Source organism: Ranitomeya variabilis, chromosome 2 (assembly GCF_051348905.1).
Source record: "Ranitomeya variabilis isolate aRanVar5 chromosome 2, aRanVar5.hap1, whole genome shotgun sequence".
NCBI classification, from domain to species: domain Eukaryota; kingdom Metazoa; phylum Chordata; class Amphibia; order Anura; family Dendrobatidae; genus Ranitomeya; species Ranitomeya variabilis.
In genome coordinates, this window is record NC_135233.1 from 468,531,132 (window position 1) to 468,549,079 (window position 17,948).

The following is a 17,948-nucleotide window of genomic DNA, read 5'->3' on the forward strand; positions in this document are numbered from 1 at the left end:
AGGAAAGGGATACAAAAAGATATAAAAGGAATTAATAATGTAGCAGAACTACCTGCCTGAACAGGATTCCCTCTGCCTACGTGCACTGAACAATATATTACAGATTGTTCTGTGTAAACATTATTATGCTGTCTGCCCTTCTAAACAGGTTGTTAATTGACCGCTGATAGACAAATATGTGCTGATCAGAGGTTGTTGAATGCCACAGATTGTACAATGTAAAGAGACAAATCTGAGCTTGATCTCTTGTATTTAACTTTTTTGTTCTTGTTAAATGCCAGTATATACTTGGTGTGTATTAGTGTGCATGCGCACCACTGGTGGACACAGACAGAAGAAAGTATATGTAGGTAATCATAATGCACAATTCCACTTACTTTGGAAGTGATAGTGGCCCTTTTACATCTAGGGCCCCTGTTCAGCCCCACAGGTTTCACCAATGATATGTTCGCCACTGGTGAGTACACGATCCTGCGTCCGCCTGACCTCCTACTCTGGATCTATTTCCTTTTCATGGCTTGCTTATGTGATCCTGAGCCCTGTACTGGGAGGGACTTTCAAGAGCCATTATGTTGATATAAGAGCACCTGCAGACGTGTGTATGAAAAATTGCGTGAGTTTCATCAGATAACTAGGATGATTTTTTTTCCAATTTTCATCAGATTTTCATTCATGTGTCTGTGTGGAGTCCGTGTATGATCCATTTTCACACAACTACATTAAAACATCTGAATGATCACATACAGTTTACTAGGTTTATAATAGAAATCTATCCATAAAAATCGGATGCCACTCTGATCGTCCATATGTTGTCTAATTTTTTCTCGTATTTTCAGATTAGACTGAGAAAAAAAAAATCATTCATATGAACAGCCCTATTGAAAAACATGGGTCAGTGATAAAAAAAATGGATATCTCACATCCGCGTTATATGCTGGTCTCGATGACTCCGAGTTCGCTGTTTGGTAAGCCCCCTCATTATTATAAGCCAACATCTTTACTGTTCGCATATTAGTGAAATCTGATTATTGTCTATATGCCTATTTTACTGTGGTTTTGTAGTCAGTCATACAATTACCTTGCGCCGATGATATTATTCACAGCACTTTCTGTACACTTTTTGTATTGCGTAGCTTTTATATCTTAATATATGGTTAGCAAATCAATCAATCTACATAGATTATCAATCATATATGCCTATATAAACCATCATTATCCACCATGTTATTGCTTGGCAAAGGCTCAGCTATATACAGTATGAACATGAAGCATTGTAATCTATTCTTATAGTGCAATAAAACACAAATTTTTGCATCCAACATATTTGGAGTGCTCCCTACACTTTGCAATATAATATTTAAAGCGAATGTGTAATGAAAAACTAATTTATAGTTTAAATAAATAAATGTAATTTAAATTTTGGCCCCGCTCAGGCGCTACCCCAGCTCCGCCTCCACCCTTCGGACTTTCCACAGTCCCACCGCTCACTCTTGGAAAAACTCCACTTCAGCACCACGTCCTCACCAATCACACATTAACAGTTCCCATTGAACACCATATCACATACATAGCTAGCAGGTTTTGTTTTGGCCAAAAGATTTTTTAAGCTGCTACCACAGGAGTAGGCTGGGCCCTACTCTGTTCTAATCGTTTTAAAAATTCTTTACATACCCAATACTCTTTTTAGGTACATTTTTCTTTATTTTTCTTTAAGGGAATGTGTCACATACCTTTTTTTTTTTTTAAAATCACCAATAATAACATATGCAGGGGAGAAATACCACCACACCATAACGAGGCCATATATTACCACCACTTAGTGACCGAATACTACCGTCACGATCCATTTTTGGATGCATGGTGTGCTCTGGTTCTTCAATAAATTAAATGTAGCTTTTTTTCCTTTCAGGACCAGCGGGGGTTAAGGTAAGTTTCCCCTGCTGGCAGCCTGCTGCAACTGCAGAGTGGCTAGGTCAGCTGATGTGGGTGGTGACCACTCCCACTATACTTTAAATGGTCACCTGATGCATCAGCTGACTGTTGGTGACAGAGTTTCTCTATGGAGACCAGCAGTGCAGTTGCATCTGTCTGGTGTCAGCTACTTCTGGTGTTTGGAATTCTGTTTCTGCGTGTTCTGCGGTGTGGAGCTTGGCAGCAGAGTCTGGAAGCTAAGTGTGGTGTTTATTCCTTATCCCTCTCATGTTTGTCACTGTCCTCTGTGTTTGTACCATCTGCAGTGGTGAGGCTAGCGCCCTTGCCGGCCAATCCACTAACCAGGGAAGTGTGAGGTGACAGCAAGGGACGAGATTCCTGATGGCGATGGGGCAAAGGACCCACTTAGGGTATTAGAGAAGTGCAGGGAGAAACTCACTTTCCTCTCCTTCCTCTCCCCTTTTCCATCCCGTTGTGTGTTTGTTGTGCCAACCGCTGACCTACCCCCGTTGGGTCGTTGTATTTCGTGACAACTACAATACTGATCATTAATTAAAAAAACACAATACTGATATTACCATAAGTGCCATTATACACAGGAACTCTGTGTATAGTATACAATGTATAGTGTCAGTGTACAGGTATCACAGTGATCACCAGTAACAGTATACACAGGAGCTCTGTATATAGTGTCAGTGTACAGGTAATAATGGGGCTCACCAGTGATATTATACACAGGATCTTTTTATATAGTATATAGTGTATAGGTAATACAGTGTTCACCAGTGATATTATACACAGGAGCTCTGTATATAGTGAATAGTAGAGATGAGCGAATATTTCAATGTTCAGTTCAGAATACGATCGCCGAATTTGCAATATTCGCCGATTAATTCGTCAAATATTCGCTGAACATAACCAAACGCCATTCATGTCAGTGGGAGGCAAAAACAAACGCATGCACAACATCTTATAATGGCACCAAATGCTGCCAAAACACATCAAATGAGGAACAGACACCAGGAAGGTGGTCTCAATTCACCCACAGTACAAATTATAGCATGGCAATGCAGCAATCAGCCAGGCATGAGGTATCAGGGTCTGGGACAGCATTTACAGCTTTTAATTGAACGTCACAGTAAGACGAGGTAAGTGAGGGAGCAGTGTAGGCCTCCTGTGCTGGGAGCCCTGATACCACATGCAACAGCGCAACCTGCTTTCATATTCAGCCACACTCAGTTGGCACAAATATCATATAAATTTCATTTACTACTATTGTCAGAAAAATCTAAGGATAGTAACACGAGTAGTTGACTCCAAAGAAGTGGAGGCCTGACGGTCTTGGAGGCCTACTGCTACAGGCAACACGAATGAAGGAGACCCAAGCAGGAGTCTACACATTCACAAAAATTAGTGACAGACACCAAAAAAGTGCAATCAATTGCAATAAAGTAAAACTAGTATAGCCGGGACTGACACCTATTCCACTACAGACAACCCAGCAGATGGAGACTGTAACAGGCAAGGTGCTGGAACCACTGTTCTGTATCCCTCTGAAAGCCTGGAGAGGGAGTAACTAGGTGGTCTACCAAATCCCCACTCGGACAAGTGGCAGCAGTGGAAAACTGTGACCCAAGGAGGGACAAAGAGGGGCACCAGATGCTACTCCATGGCTGACCTATTGAAGGTGACAGCTGACCCCCTACAGTGGGTAAGCTGCTACGGCACAAAGGAGGGATGAAAAATGCAGGCAGGCACTGTAGGGACTCTGGAACCATGAGTGCAGATGGGACCGGTTGAGGAAAAGCACTGGCAGGTGCGGGATTGATCAGGTGTTAGACAGATGGGCACTGGCAGGTGCGATCTAGACCGGCTGATGGACAGAAGTGCACAGACAGACAGAGCACACGGGTACAGGGTAGACAAGCAGATGGGCAGACCTGGGGAACCTGACAACTAGCAAGCATGCAAGGCAAACTAACAACATAGCTCAGGCACCTCTATATTGGAAGAGAAGTCTTAATTAGAAGGTGTCACGCAGCTATAGGCTGGGAATACCTTAGGTTGATACGGGTGGTCCCTTTAAGAGGCAGGGAGTGTGCGCGCGAGCCCCCTAAGCATAGTTCCCGGTCCTACAACAGAACTTTGGTGGACACCGACACATAGAGGGTGAGATGAGGAGGTGGTGTGCGAGTGGGAGACACTGAATGTCAAATCTGTTAGGTATGAGGAGATCCAACAAAGGGCCAAGTTTGTAATGTCAACAGATCAGAAAATCTGTAATAAGAGGGAACAGTCCACTGTGTCAAAGGCAGATGCCAGGTCCAGAAGAAGGAGGAGGGCAAACTCGCATTGCTTTCATTTGGCGGTTAGTAGGTTGTTAGCGACCTTAGTCAAGGCAGTTTCAGTGGAATGGTGCGGTCTGAAGCTAGATTGTAAGCGGTCAAAAAGGGAGCAAGAGGAGAGGTGGGAGGACTGTTCAAAATGGACGTGTTGTTCCAGTAGTTTGGAGGCATAAGGAAGAAATTACATGGGGCGATAGCTAGACACAGAGGATGGGTCAAGGGTGGACTTTTTGAAGATGGGTGTGATCGAGGTATGTTTCAATTAGGATGGAAGACACCAGTTGTTAGTGACAGGTTGAAGAGGTGAGTTAGGTTTCTGGTGAGATCTGTAGTAAAGATTGGAATGAGGTGGGACGTTATTGTGCCAAGTTGGTGAGGCAAAGTCTTCAGCTGAGCTGAGAGGAGAGGGAGTGGGAGCTGATGGACGCAGGAGAAAATTGAAAGTACTGAATAGCTGTTTAGGGTTGCGACACAGGTATGAAATGAGGGATGAGAAGTTGGTTTGTTTTGCTGCAGTGAGCAATTGGTCAGCATTTTTACAACTTCTGTTACTAAATGGGCAACACCATTCCCTTTATTTGGCAGCCGTACAGCGATATGCGTTGTAGATGAGGGCCAGAAAGAACATGTGCACCAAAAACTGCATCAAGTGGCCTCTGCTCATCTTCCTCCACCTTAACATCGCACACAGTTCATACTTCAGTGGTGGCACCTCAATTACCCTTTTTTCCTCACATCACAACTCTCCAAGTGCCCAACTGACTGTTGGGAACCACAGATGGCTGAGTCTGCAGATCTTTTCACGCCTTGCATGCCATGGGCATAGGACGCGTACTCTAAAGATTCACAGAGTCAAGAGGAGGAAGTCATCTGCAACGATGGCCAAATTTTTTCTCAGTTTGATCCATGGCCGGACGAAGTTGGGTCCAAGCATAAACCAAACCCTCGTCAACAGACATTAACCCAATTGGGTGAAGGTGATCTACAACCCCTGGCAAAAATTATGGTGTTATTTTTGGGTATGAAAATTTACAGGGTCATTCCATATTTTTTTCCTCAGAATTGAGTGATTCCATAATTTTTCCCCGATGCTTGGTTAAAAAAAAGTAGTCATTACTGACTACCACGTTTTTTGTTCTTGATTTCTTTTAGTGTTTCTTAAAGCCAGAAAGTTGCCATTTGAAATTACTTCCAGTGATTCCATAATTTTTGCCAGGGGTTGTATTCATGACAAGACTCAGATATTTGAGGCGCCTGCGGACTGTATTGCGCTGTCAAGGCAGGAAGAGGAGGAGAGTGACTCTCAGGGCGAGGAGTAGGAGAACAGAGAGGATGATTATGAGGTAGTAGATAACACTTGGTGTAAACCCAGAGGCATGCAGCTGAGTAGCTCAGGAGAGGAGGAGGAAGTTGAGGAGTTACGAAGACACAAAGTTATGCAACCAAGACAACCAATACATCCTGAGCCCCAACTCTGGCAATGGACAACTCTGGCAATGGACAGCAGCATTCGCAGTTATGCAATTGCCTATCTTGGGTCTTTTTTCATGCTGGCAAAAAGCTAAAAATATCACTTTAGTTGACAACTTTTTAAAAAAAGACCGAGTAGAGAAAAAAAATGAAATTATTTCAGTACTACATGCATGAACTGGCACATGTGAGAGAAACATGCGTTAACTCCTTTGCGACCTCCGCAGTACTAGTACTGCACAGGTCACTTCCCTCCTTTTGATGTGGGCTCCAGCGGTGAGCTCACATCTTTTGGAGAATCTTTCAGATCAGCCGCAGGTGGAATCATGTTCCAGCCGAGGCTATTAACTCGTTAAACGCCGCTGTCAAACTCTGACAGCGGCATTTAACCTGCGCTTCCGGCCATCGGGCCACAAATCCGCCCACCGGTGACCACTGTCACATGATCATGAGTCACCGGTGGGTTGGCATGACAATAAGAGGTCTCCTGGAGACCTCTATGGTTGTCAGTGCCGGATTGCTATGAGCACCAACCTGTCAGCAATTCTGTTACATACAGGTGATCTGATCATCGCCTGTATGTAGCAGAGCCGATTGGGTTATGGCAGCTTCTAGTCTCCCATGGAGATTATTGAAGCATGCCAAAAGTAAAAAAAAGTTTTAAAAAATATTAAAAAATATAAAAAATATATAAAAGTTTAAATCACCCCCTTTTGCCCCATTCACAATAAAACAATAAAAAAAACAAATATATACATATAGTTGGTATCGCTGCGATCAGAATGGCCGATCAATAAAAAAAGGATTAACCTGATCGCTAAACAGCATAGCGAGAAAAAAAGTCAAAACTCCAGAATTAAATGTTTTTGGTCGATGCAACACTGCATTAAAATGCAATAACGGATGATCAAAAGATCGTGTCTGCACCAAAATGGTATCAATAAAAACATCAGCTCGGCACTCAAAAAATAAGCCTTCACCCAACCTGAGATCAGGAAAAATGGAGATGCTACGGGTCTCGGAAAATGGTGCAATTTTTTTTTTTTTAAAGCAAACTTTGGATGTTTTTTTTACCACTTAAATAAAAAAGAACCTAGAAATGTTTGGTATCTAAGAACTCGTAATGACCTGGAGAATTATAATGGCAGGGCAGTTTTAGTATTTGGTGAACATAGTAAAAAAAAATCCCTAAAACCATTGCTGAATTGTACTTTTTTTGCAATTTCACCACACTTTGAATTTTATTATTTTCCCGTTTTTGATTACATGATATGGTAAAACCAATGGTGTTATTCAAAAGAACAACTCGTCCTGCAAAAAACAAGCCCTCACATGGCCATATTGACAGAAAAATAAAAAAGTTATAGCTCTGGGAAAAAGGGGAGCGAAAAACAGAAATTAAAAACAAAAAAGGGCAGGGTCTCTAAGGGGTTAATCTGAGAATATAATTGTGCTAAAATGTGGACTAGCGAGCCTCACCAACCACATCTCCTGACTCTTCCTCCTCCTTCACCGTGGCAAGTGTTGTCACACAGGTTTCCGGCCGAAGAACCTCCACTTGTTTAACCCCTACAGTTGGGGTGACTAAGAGCCTGTCTGCTGATACGGAATTGGACATGCCTGCTATTTTTCACTGATCTTACATACCAAGCACACCCCATCTTTCTCAATCAACTGTAACATCACCGCCTGCACCTCTCTCACACTCTAGCAGCTTGTCGTGTCCACCCTGTGTCAGCACAGCAGCAAACCCTCGTTTATGCAGTTGTGCTCACATAAAAGATTCTTTCCTCCAACACATGGCAAAGCTAACAGCTTGAACTTCACCATCTTCTGTCCACTAATAATAATAACCATTATTTATATATCGCAAACACATTCCGCATAGCTTTACAAGTCAGCAGTTCATATAAAACAGACAAAAGTTACCAAGTTTAAGATAATCAAACAATTAAAGCAAAAATAATGACGACCCTGCTCTTCAGAGCTTACAATCTACAATGAGGTGGGGGTGACACAAATTACAGGTGCTTATTTACAATGATGGTACGACCATTTTGAGGAAATGGGGGTAGATAAAGGCTGCATGAGCCTTTTGGGTACGATTGCGTTTGATGGCGAATTATGTTCAGAGAAGTAGAGAATAATCTCTCTCTCTCTCTACCATTAGAAAAATTCAGGCAGCACTCCTCCATTAAGTGAAATTTTGTGGTTATTTATTTAGACCCACATGGCAGGCGACATTTCGGCTTCTATGGAGCCTTTCTCAAGCCTTTCTCTCTCTCTCTATACATATATAAAAAGGACTTTGATTAGGGTACGTGATAGGCCACCCCAAACATTTGTGTTTTTAGGAAGCACCTAAAAATGTCTAAGTTGTGGTTATACTCCTAATTTCATGGGGGACAAAGGGTAAGAGGTGAGTCATCTAGGTAGGCAATTGAACTGAGCCAGACAAAGTCCAGATCAGGGGTGTTACCATCTTTGTGTGTCTCAGAGTTTGAAAGTTGTGAGAGGCCACAAGAATTGGCTAGAGATAGAAGCTGGGATGTAGTTGGGGAGGTGGAGGTGTCGAAGTCTCCCAGGATAAGGGTTGTCAATTCTGAGGACATGAAGTGTGGCAGAAACGCACAAAAGTGGTCAAGGAAGTGGGTGAGTGAGCCTGGAGACTGGTATATGACTGCTCCTCTGAGGGAGAGGGGATGGAAAACCCTGATGGTGTGAACCTCAAAAGAAGAATGGTGTCCAATCGGCCTGTATTTATTTATTGGGTTAAAAAGAGGATTGTTTTTGGCAGTGAGGAGTGTAGGGTTATCATGGAGTTAGTAGTGATCGTACAGCTGGATATACGCATATTCCATGTGTTCTAATCTGGACATGGATAAGCCGTACGCTCACTATTACTTTACTAAGAACTAATTATTGTGAACAGCCTACAGCCTCCTCGGATGATTTGTCGCCCAATTGTGTCATTGTCTGGACGATAGCTGAGAGCTATTCACAACAAAGATCACAACGCTTGATTCTGTATGACTCATGGACTGTGATCTCTGTGATTATTGCATGGCCACTCCAATCTGTTGGCCATGGAAATGCAGCCTTTCCTCCTTATGGATACAGACGGTTTCTGAAAGCTGATGGCCGTTGCAGTCCCCCCAGTACCAGTTACCATTACTTCTCTAAGATGTGCCTGAGCTACAGCAATAAGTCGTAGACAACATCACTCGTTCCCTGAAAAATTCTATGTCTGCCAGGGTGCATTTCAACAATGACACCTGGACGAGCAAGCATGGACAGGGGAGTTACATCTCGATGACTGGGCACTGGGTGACTCTGGTGGCTGTGGGTCAGGAAAGGGGCTGCTCCACAAGTCTTGCAATCCCCAAGGCTTGCAGGGCACTTGGGGATGTAAAAATAAACCACTACACACCATAAGATGGATAACTAAACTAAGAGCCAACAGGGATTGGAGAAACTAAACTACTAAACGGCTTTGATTGCAGAACAAAACAAACTAACATCAGAACATGGAGAACTAAACTAATAGACAACATGGGTTGGAGAACTAAACTACTAAACAACTTGGGTTGGAGAACTAAACTAGTACACACCAGGCGATGTAGAACTAAACCAGTAGACACCAAGGTGTCACTGGACACCAAGTCTTGGAATCCCCAGGGATTGCAGAACAAACCTCTGTATGTAACAGTTCCTGCAGTACATCTGCCTCCTCCACCTCCTCTAGGGCCTCCACCTGTGCCCTCAACCTCTGCCTTAATTAAACACACGTTCCAACACTGCAGAGAGAATCCCTCTCCCACCTCCGTATTGCGCAGCTAGGGCTCACCGTAATCAGTGCTTACATTAATATGCCTTGGAGATCGCACTCATACAGATTAACAGTTGTGGACAGCTATCCATGCTGAGATTGAGAAATGGCTGTCTACACTCAACCTGGAGCCAGGGAAGGCCATGTGTGATAATGGTGCAAACTTGGTGGGAGCCCTACACCTTGCCAACCTTACACACGTGCCTTGCATGGCTCGCATCCTCAACCTAATGGTACAGCACTTCCTCTGCCACTGTCCCAGACTGGATGCGCTGCTGCAGAAACCACTGTTGTGCTGACTTCCACCATTCTACTTCAGTTGGTATAGAGATCTTTCAGACTACCAGTTAACCGATTGATATGAGATATGACCACACTGTGGAATTAAACTTTGCACATGTTGCAGCGACTCTGGCAGCAGCGACAACACCTGGTGTAGTATGACATTTTTCAAAGCCTGGCACAACGCAGTACGGATGTGGTGCAATTCACACTTGCGTAGTGGATACAGATGAATGACCTCTACATCCTTCTGTATGTTTTCTTAATGGCTACTAAGATGGTTAGCAGTGCTGATGCCATCATCAGCATTCCTATTACTGTCATCTACTGTACATGCTGGAGCACACTTTAAGAAGTGCAGGAGAGAAGGTGGTGGTACTGGTCCTGGGGGAAGAGGAGGAAGCAGAGTAGGATACCTTTAGGGTTAACAATATCTATAGGTTCAGGCCTGTCATCTCACAGACAGTTGCCATGGGAGGAACAAATGGTGAAGGACCATAAGAAGGAAGAGGTGATGACATGCAACAGTTAGGAGATGAAGACGATAATGATTCTCTCTATGTTGTTCGTGGTTGTCAGGAGTGGATGAAGGAAGAAAGCTTGAGTGTTATCCCACCACCATCACACTGTGGAGTTGGACCACATGAAAGAGACCGACGCATGAGAGCCTTCTTGCAGCACCATCTGCAACATGATTGTTACCTTAATAGTTATGATTCCAAATACTGCTGATTACTTGGTTGCCAGTGTGTTCTATTCACAATGCCAAAGTAAATTTTGCCAGTTGCTTCCCCCCTGGATAGGGATGTGCCCATATTGCCGTATCAAAACATGCTGGAAGACAATCTTGACAGTGTTTTTCCCCAAGACAGCAGTGAGGCACACAGTTTGCATCGCAGTGATAGCCATCCAACTACAGAAATGTTCCATTGTCAACGCAAAAACATTGGCAGCCTTGCAGAGTTTGTATGTTATACCCGTGTTTGCGAGGGTTTACTCCCAGTAATTATTTTTCTACACACGCTACAAAGACATACAGATAGTAAATTTAGATTGTGAGTCACAATGGTGACAGTGCCAGTAATGCCTGCAAATGTCTGTAAAGCGAATGTTGAATTATTGGTGCTATATAAGTGATAAACACCCCCCCAAAATTTAAAGTGTTGCTCAGCCACACTCAGGTGGCACACATAACAGTTTCATGTATTACTATTGTCATAGAAGGTTAGAAGGTGAAATATGGCGTGATGAATCACGTTACAGAAGAAAGAATTGTTTCAGTGTGGATGAGGCCTGTATGACAAAGAAGATCTGCTCCAAAAATTTTCAAAGTGAGATGTCCCCACTATATGACATTAGTAACAAAAAATGTTTCTGCTTTTTTTGGTGTGGATTAGGCCTGTATAACATTGACTACATGTTCCAAACAATTTGTACGTGAGATGTCCCCTACTGTATTACATTAGTAACATAAAAAAAAATTGGGGCCTGTTGATGAGGCCTGTATAACATTAGCTAAATGCTACGATCAATGTCTAAGTGAGATGTCCCCTACTGTATGTGGATCGCTCCCAAGGGCTAGGGGTACTCTGTACCGGGCCCTTCGGTTCTCAAGGGGGATGTCGCGGTGGCTGACCCGGTCCGTGGCCCTCGGGAGGTCCGTGTAAAAGGGAAAGGTCTTTAAAGGGGAAGTTCGTGATGCCACCTGTGGTATTCGGTCAGGGCGACCGACGCTGCTTTAAGAGGTCCGCTGGGGTGATGTTATGGCAGCTAGATGGTATACCTTCCCACAGGTGAAGTATGTCCCCCGGGTTTCCCAGTGTGTAGATGGTGGATGGTGAGAGGCGCAGTGAAGAACGAAGACACAAGGTTGCAGTCTCTTTACCTTTTACTGAAGGCTTCAGCATCCACAGTCCAGAGCACAGATCACAGCGCCTTGTTGTTGTAGTACCTTATTGCTGAGCCTCTCATAAGGTCCTCACAGATGTTGTAGATGTTATTGGTGTTATGTCTCTCTCTGTCCCCCAGATGGATAGGACAAACCCATATGACCGGTGGCTTGAGGCTTTTTACAGGGACTATATCATGCCCCGGCCTCTCGTGGGTGCCACCTTGCCTCCTGGATATGGGGCGGATCAGTAACTTGCAATTAGCTGTCCTTCCGGTCTCTGGAGCAAGGCATAAAGGACTGTTGCTCCCTCGGTGTTCCGGCTACCGGGATCCTGCGCCTCAGAAGGAGGCAGCCTGTGCAGGGCAGAACTCCTTCTGGTTTCCACTCCTTTGCTATGACTTCTTCACCCTCTCTGCAATACAGTTCTCTGCTCGTGTCCTTTCTTAGGAACTGCTGCACGTGGGGCAGGCACAGCTCCGTGTCCCTCTGTCTAGGCCTCTGACAGGCTCCCACCCCTCTCAGGGACCAACCACCTGAGCCAAAGCTCAGCCAACAACTGCCTAACTTCTTCTCCAGGCCACCAGTTTTTACCTAAGTGTGAAGAGTGCCCTAATAAATAGGAGCATAGCTCCCCCTGGTGGACTGGAGTATGAAATGTGTTGTATGTTTGTGGTACCTGGTAAAGAGATCTCCTTTATTGCCTCCAAGCGTAACATCACTTCCCCCTAGAGGAGAATGATATTACTGCAACAACCAGGACCCTGGGGCGCTGCACTCCCCCCGTTAAATCCAGTACTCCGAGACTGGGAAAAGAAAACAACAATACATTAGCAAAAAGACATATAATTTTTAAAATGCTATAGAACAAGTTAATATATACTAAGCCTCCCTTTATGGGAGGTGAGGACACTTGAACGTTGCATAACAATAGCATATTTACATTGTGCGCGCGACTTTAAGACAAGTAGGAAACAGTTATTAACTAGCTATGAAACACAATTACCCATAAAGGTATACTATCTATTAAGTGCAAGTACCCTCTAAGGATACGTAGAACCTCAAAGTGCAAATCAATACTTTATTACAGTTATTCTTCTACAAGTGCAAAACAATTATTCTCTCTATTCAGGTGCAGGACTGTCTATCAACCCCCACGGGCTCATTACATTTTCCTTCAGTTTATTCAGAGTACATCATATCAGACTATCTAACTTTAACTCTATAATATCAGCTACACACTATCGGCTATGTAAAACACAATTCTAATCTCAACTTTAATCTGGCAAAGTGCAATAATTGAACATTGAACCCTTTATGGGCTCAGATAACTCAATGAGGTAGGGCAATATCAATCACATCAACAATCCAGTCAATTTAGCAACAAAAGTGACGTGATGCGAGGGACCCGTTACGAACCCCCAACGTTGGTTTGGGTGGGCTACAAGGCGTGTATCCTGACCTGGAATTCTGCCACACCAACGGTTTTTCTTCAGGTCTGAAAAACAAAGCAATTCTCACAAAAAGATTAGTAGCAGTTTATGTTGGAGGCAGTCTCTGTAAAAGCCTCCTTTTGTAAAACCAGTAGGAAGCACCCTTAAGAAGGTGCAAACTATTTACAAGACAGTTTGTGAACCATTCACTGTCCATGATTCAAGTGCTCATGGAAGCAAAACGAAACTCTGTAAACAGTGGATCCTGTAATTATTATAGGGGATAACTCAGGAGACTCTTTGCGTGGAACAAGACAACTACAGGACACAGTTTTATAAGTGGTAAAGTCTATATTATCACATGGTGATTCAATCAGGTGCAGAGAGAAACTCAAGTCCACAACACTTGGTGCAAATATCAAATGCAGCTCAGCAGTCTATAGGAATCTTCAGAGGAAAATGCAATCACGCAGAAAGTCTATGAAGCACAATTATTCTTGAGGATACTTGACACGGATAAGTCCTTGCTTAGTCCAAAACACAGATAGATATGCTTATAAGGCAGTTCAAATAATATCTTAGCTCAACCAGGGAGGTCTGGGTAATAGTCTCAGGTTCTTGCAGAGAAGCAACAGCTTACATGTCCAGCAAATGCAGATGGAAGTAAACATGAGCAGCAGATGAAGAAGGATTACTGGAACTGGTGTATGCAGCAGGAACTCAGAGCAGAGTAGCAGGATAACCCCACAGGTTCACAGGAGCAGGTATATAGCCAGGGAGTCACCAGAGGTCAGGAGCTGGATGCAAGGCAGAATACTCTAGCACAGACTGAAGGCTGGGGTGGAGTTTTATAGCAGGAAGACACAGTGCACATGAGACCAAGGACGCCATCTTGGAAAAGGGCAGTAATGCACAAAAAGGTAATAAAAAATGTTCAGAGTCCTGACATTACTCCCTCCTTAGAAGCGGCCTCAGGACGATCCTGGACCTGGTTTCTCAGGGAATCTCTGATGAAAACAAGAAATCTTCTGTTGGGCATTGATGTTTTCCACAGGCTCCCAAGAGTTCCTCAGGGGGATATCCCTGCCATCTTATCAGATATTTGAGCCGATTCCTGCGAATCCTGGAATCAACAATTTCCTCCACCACAAATTGTTCTTGCCCATCAATCACCACAGGCTGCGGAGGTGGCACAACACGTCCCTGGAAGGTATTAGGAGATACAGGCTTTAGTAAAGATACATGAAAAACTGGGTGTACCTTCATAGTCCTAGGCAGCTTCAGCCGGCAGGCCACAGAGCTCACAATACCGTTGATCTTGAAAGGGCCAATGAATTTCTGCGCAAGTTTTTGTGAAGGAACGTTTAACTTCAGATTATTAGTTGCTAACCACACGGAATCTCCTACCTTGAACATGGGTGCAGGTTTACGGAATCTATCAGACGATCTCTTATAACGTTCTTGAGGTGTGGTCAGGGATTCCTTCAGAACCTCCAGATTTTGCCTCATCGTAGTCAGCCTTTCCTCCACTGCCGGAACCGGAGAATTAATTGGAGACCTAGGTAAGATACAAGGATGATAACCCAGATTGGCAAAGAAAGGTGTAAATTTAGTGGAGGCGCTCTGAGAATTGTTATATGAAAATTCAGCTAACGGCAGCAACTCCAACCAATCATCCTGGAGATGGCTGACATAGCATCTTAGATATTGTTCCAGCGTCTGGTTGGTACGGTCAGTCTGACCATTTGTCTGGGGATGGTAAGCGGAAGAGAGACAGACATTAATATTGAGTGCAGAGCAAAACCCCTTCCAGAATCTTGAAGTGAACTGCACTCCACGGTCAGAAATGATCTCATCCGGAACCCCATGCAACCGAAAGACATTCTGTATAACCAAGTTCACTGTATCTTTAGCTGAGGGGAGGCCAGTGCACGGAACAAAATATGCAGCTTTAGTCAGGCGATCAACTACCACCATGATTGTATTCATGCCCCCCAATGTAGGCAGCTCCACAATAAAGTCCATTGATATAGACCCCCAAGGGTGGGACGGAACAGGTAATGGATGTAGAAGACCCGTAGTTGCCACATGAGGAGTCTTGTAACAAGAACATACCTCGCAAGAGAGAACATAGTCCTTGGTATCCTTCAGGCAAGTTGGCCACCAGAAGAATCGGCTCAGGAACTCTTGTGTCTTCTGTACCTCCCTGTGACCAGCCAACTTGGAGTCATGTACCAACTTGAGGATCTGCAGACGGATGACCTCAGGGACGTAGATACGTCGATCTCTGAACCACATGCCACCCTTAAAGACAAGATTAATATCCACAGGTGGGTTGGCCAGAAATACATCACCGTCATAGGCCTCCCTGCACTCCTTCCACAAGTCCTGATCGTGGATAACTCCGATGAAATTGGCATCAGATAGAATGGTCTTGGACGGGGCTCCAGGTACGGAATCCACAGCATGGATTCGGGCTAAAGCATCAGCCTTCCCATTACGAGAACCTGGACGGTACGAGATAACAAGGTTAAATTGATTTAAAAATAAGTTCCAACGAGCCTGACGAGGAGAAAGACATCTAGCGGCTCTAAGGAACTCTAAATTGCGATGGTCAGTTAGCACTATGATCTGTTGTGCAGCTCCTTGCAGATGATGCCTCCATTCTTTGAAAGCCGCAATAATAGCCAGCAATTCCTTGTCTCCCACATCGTAATTCTTCTCTGCTGAGGTTAGTCTACGGGAAAAGAAAGCACAAGGATGTAGCAGACCCTTCTCTCCAGTTCTTTGGGAGAGAATAGCCCCCAAAGCATTATCAGAAGAATCCACCTCCACAATAAAAGTGTTGGATCTGGGTGTATCAACAGCGGTGCTGATGTGAAACAGGTCTTAAGCCGATCAAAAGCTTCTTGAGCCTGTGATGACCACTTAAAGGGCTTTTCCTTCTTTGTCAAGGAAGTAATGGGACGGACAATATCAGAAAAATTTTGAATGAAGCGTCTGTAGAAATTTGCAAAACCAATAAAACGTTGGACCTCCTTAACGTTCTTGGGTACCGGCCAGTCAAGGATAGCCTGAATCTTACCAGATTCCATGTTCAGCCCCTGGGGAGAGATGATATAGCCTAAGAACTGTATCTCAGAACGATGAAACTCGCATTTCTCCGGCTTAATATACAGATGGTTCTCTTTCAGACGTCTTAAAACAGTTTTGACATGTTCTTCATGTTCCTGTAGAGAGTCAGAAAAGATTAGTATATCGTCCAAAGAGATCACTACAAACTGGTCCAACAAATCTCTGAAAATGTCATTAGCAAGGTGTTGAAATGTTGCAGGGGCGTTACAAAGCCCGAAGGGCATCACAAGAGATTCAAAGCGTCCATACCGGCATCTGAATGCTGTCTTCCACTCATCTCCTGGACGAATACGCACCAAATTATAAGCCCCACGAAGATCCAGTTTAGAGAACACCTTAGCATGGCGGACTCTTTCCAGTAATTTGGGAATCAGAGGCAAAGGGTATCTGTTTCGTACAGTTACCTTATTGAGTTCCCGATAGTCAATGGAGCGCCCCCACTGCCGCAGGGTCGAAGGGCACCCGGTACCGGGCCTCTACGTCTCGGTTCTGGGGTTGTCACGGCGGCTGGGCCCGGTCCGTGACCCTGCTGAGGGGCGTCCAGTGAAAGTTGAGAATGTGATGAGGTTGTGGTGCGGTGCAGGTCGCAGTAAATAACGAGGACACCAGGTTGCAGTCTCTTTACCTCTTTACTGAAGGCTTCAGGATCCTCAGTCCGGAATACGGTTAACCGGGCTGCGTGAGTCCGGCCGGTCCGATGGAACCTCCAGAGATCCCTTTGCAGGTGGAAATCTGTGCCTACCTTCTAGCGCTTGTGTGTTGTGGTCCTCCACTGCAGTGCTTACGGGATAGTCCCCACAACTGTTGTGTCTGTTTCTGAAGTTCCCTCACAACTCGATTTTGATGTTCTTCTTTGTCCCCCCAGATGATATGGCTAGGAAGCACCCGTATGACGGGTAGGCTCGGAGCTCTTCCGGGACCCTAGTGTCGCCCCTCTCCAACTGTTGCCCCCTATGTCTTCTTAGGTGATTTGAGTGAGACAGCCCGCCTATAACTGACTGTCCTGCCGTAGGTTTGAAGTAAGGCCTGGAGCTCAATACTTCCTCGGCGTTTCCGGCCACCGGCTACGCGCCTCAGTAGGATGTTGCCTCGTCTTACAGCACGACTCCTACTGGTGTTTCTCCTTGTTGCGTTGATCTCGTTTCTCACTCAGCACAATAAACCTCGCTTCTTGTCCTTTCTTGGGGTACCGCCGCGATGAAGTGCAGGCGCGGTCCCGTAACGTTCTTTCCTGTTCGCTAGGCCTCTGTCAGGATCCCACCCCTGACAGGGACCCCCCTGAATCTTCCCCTGCAACACCCTCTGCCACAGGATGTTGCCTGGTTCCAACCCAGTCAGCTTCTGACTAACTTCCTATCTAACCCCCAGTTTTACCAGATTGTGAGGAGTGGCCTAATACATAGCACCCTTAGCTCCCCCTGGAGGCCAGACTGTGAAGTGTATTGGTGTCTGTGATACCTGGTCAGGTGAACTCCTTCAGTGCCATCAGACGTACCATAGCCCCCCTTAGCGGCGGAGCATCAGTACTGCAATGACCAGGACTCTGGGGCGCTGCACTCCCCCCCGGTTAAACCTAGTACTCCTGGACTGGGAAGAAAACAACAATACATGTCAGCAAAAAGACATACAATTTT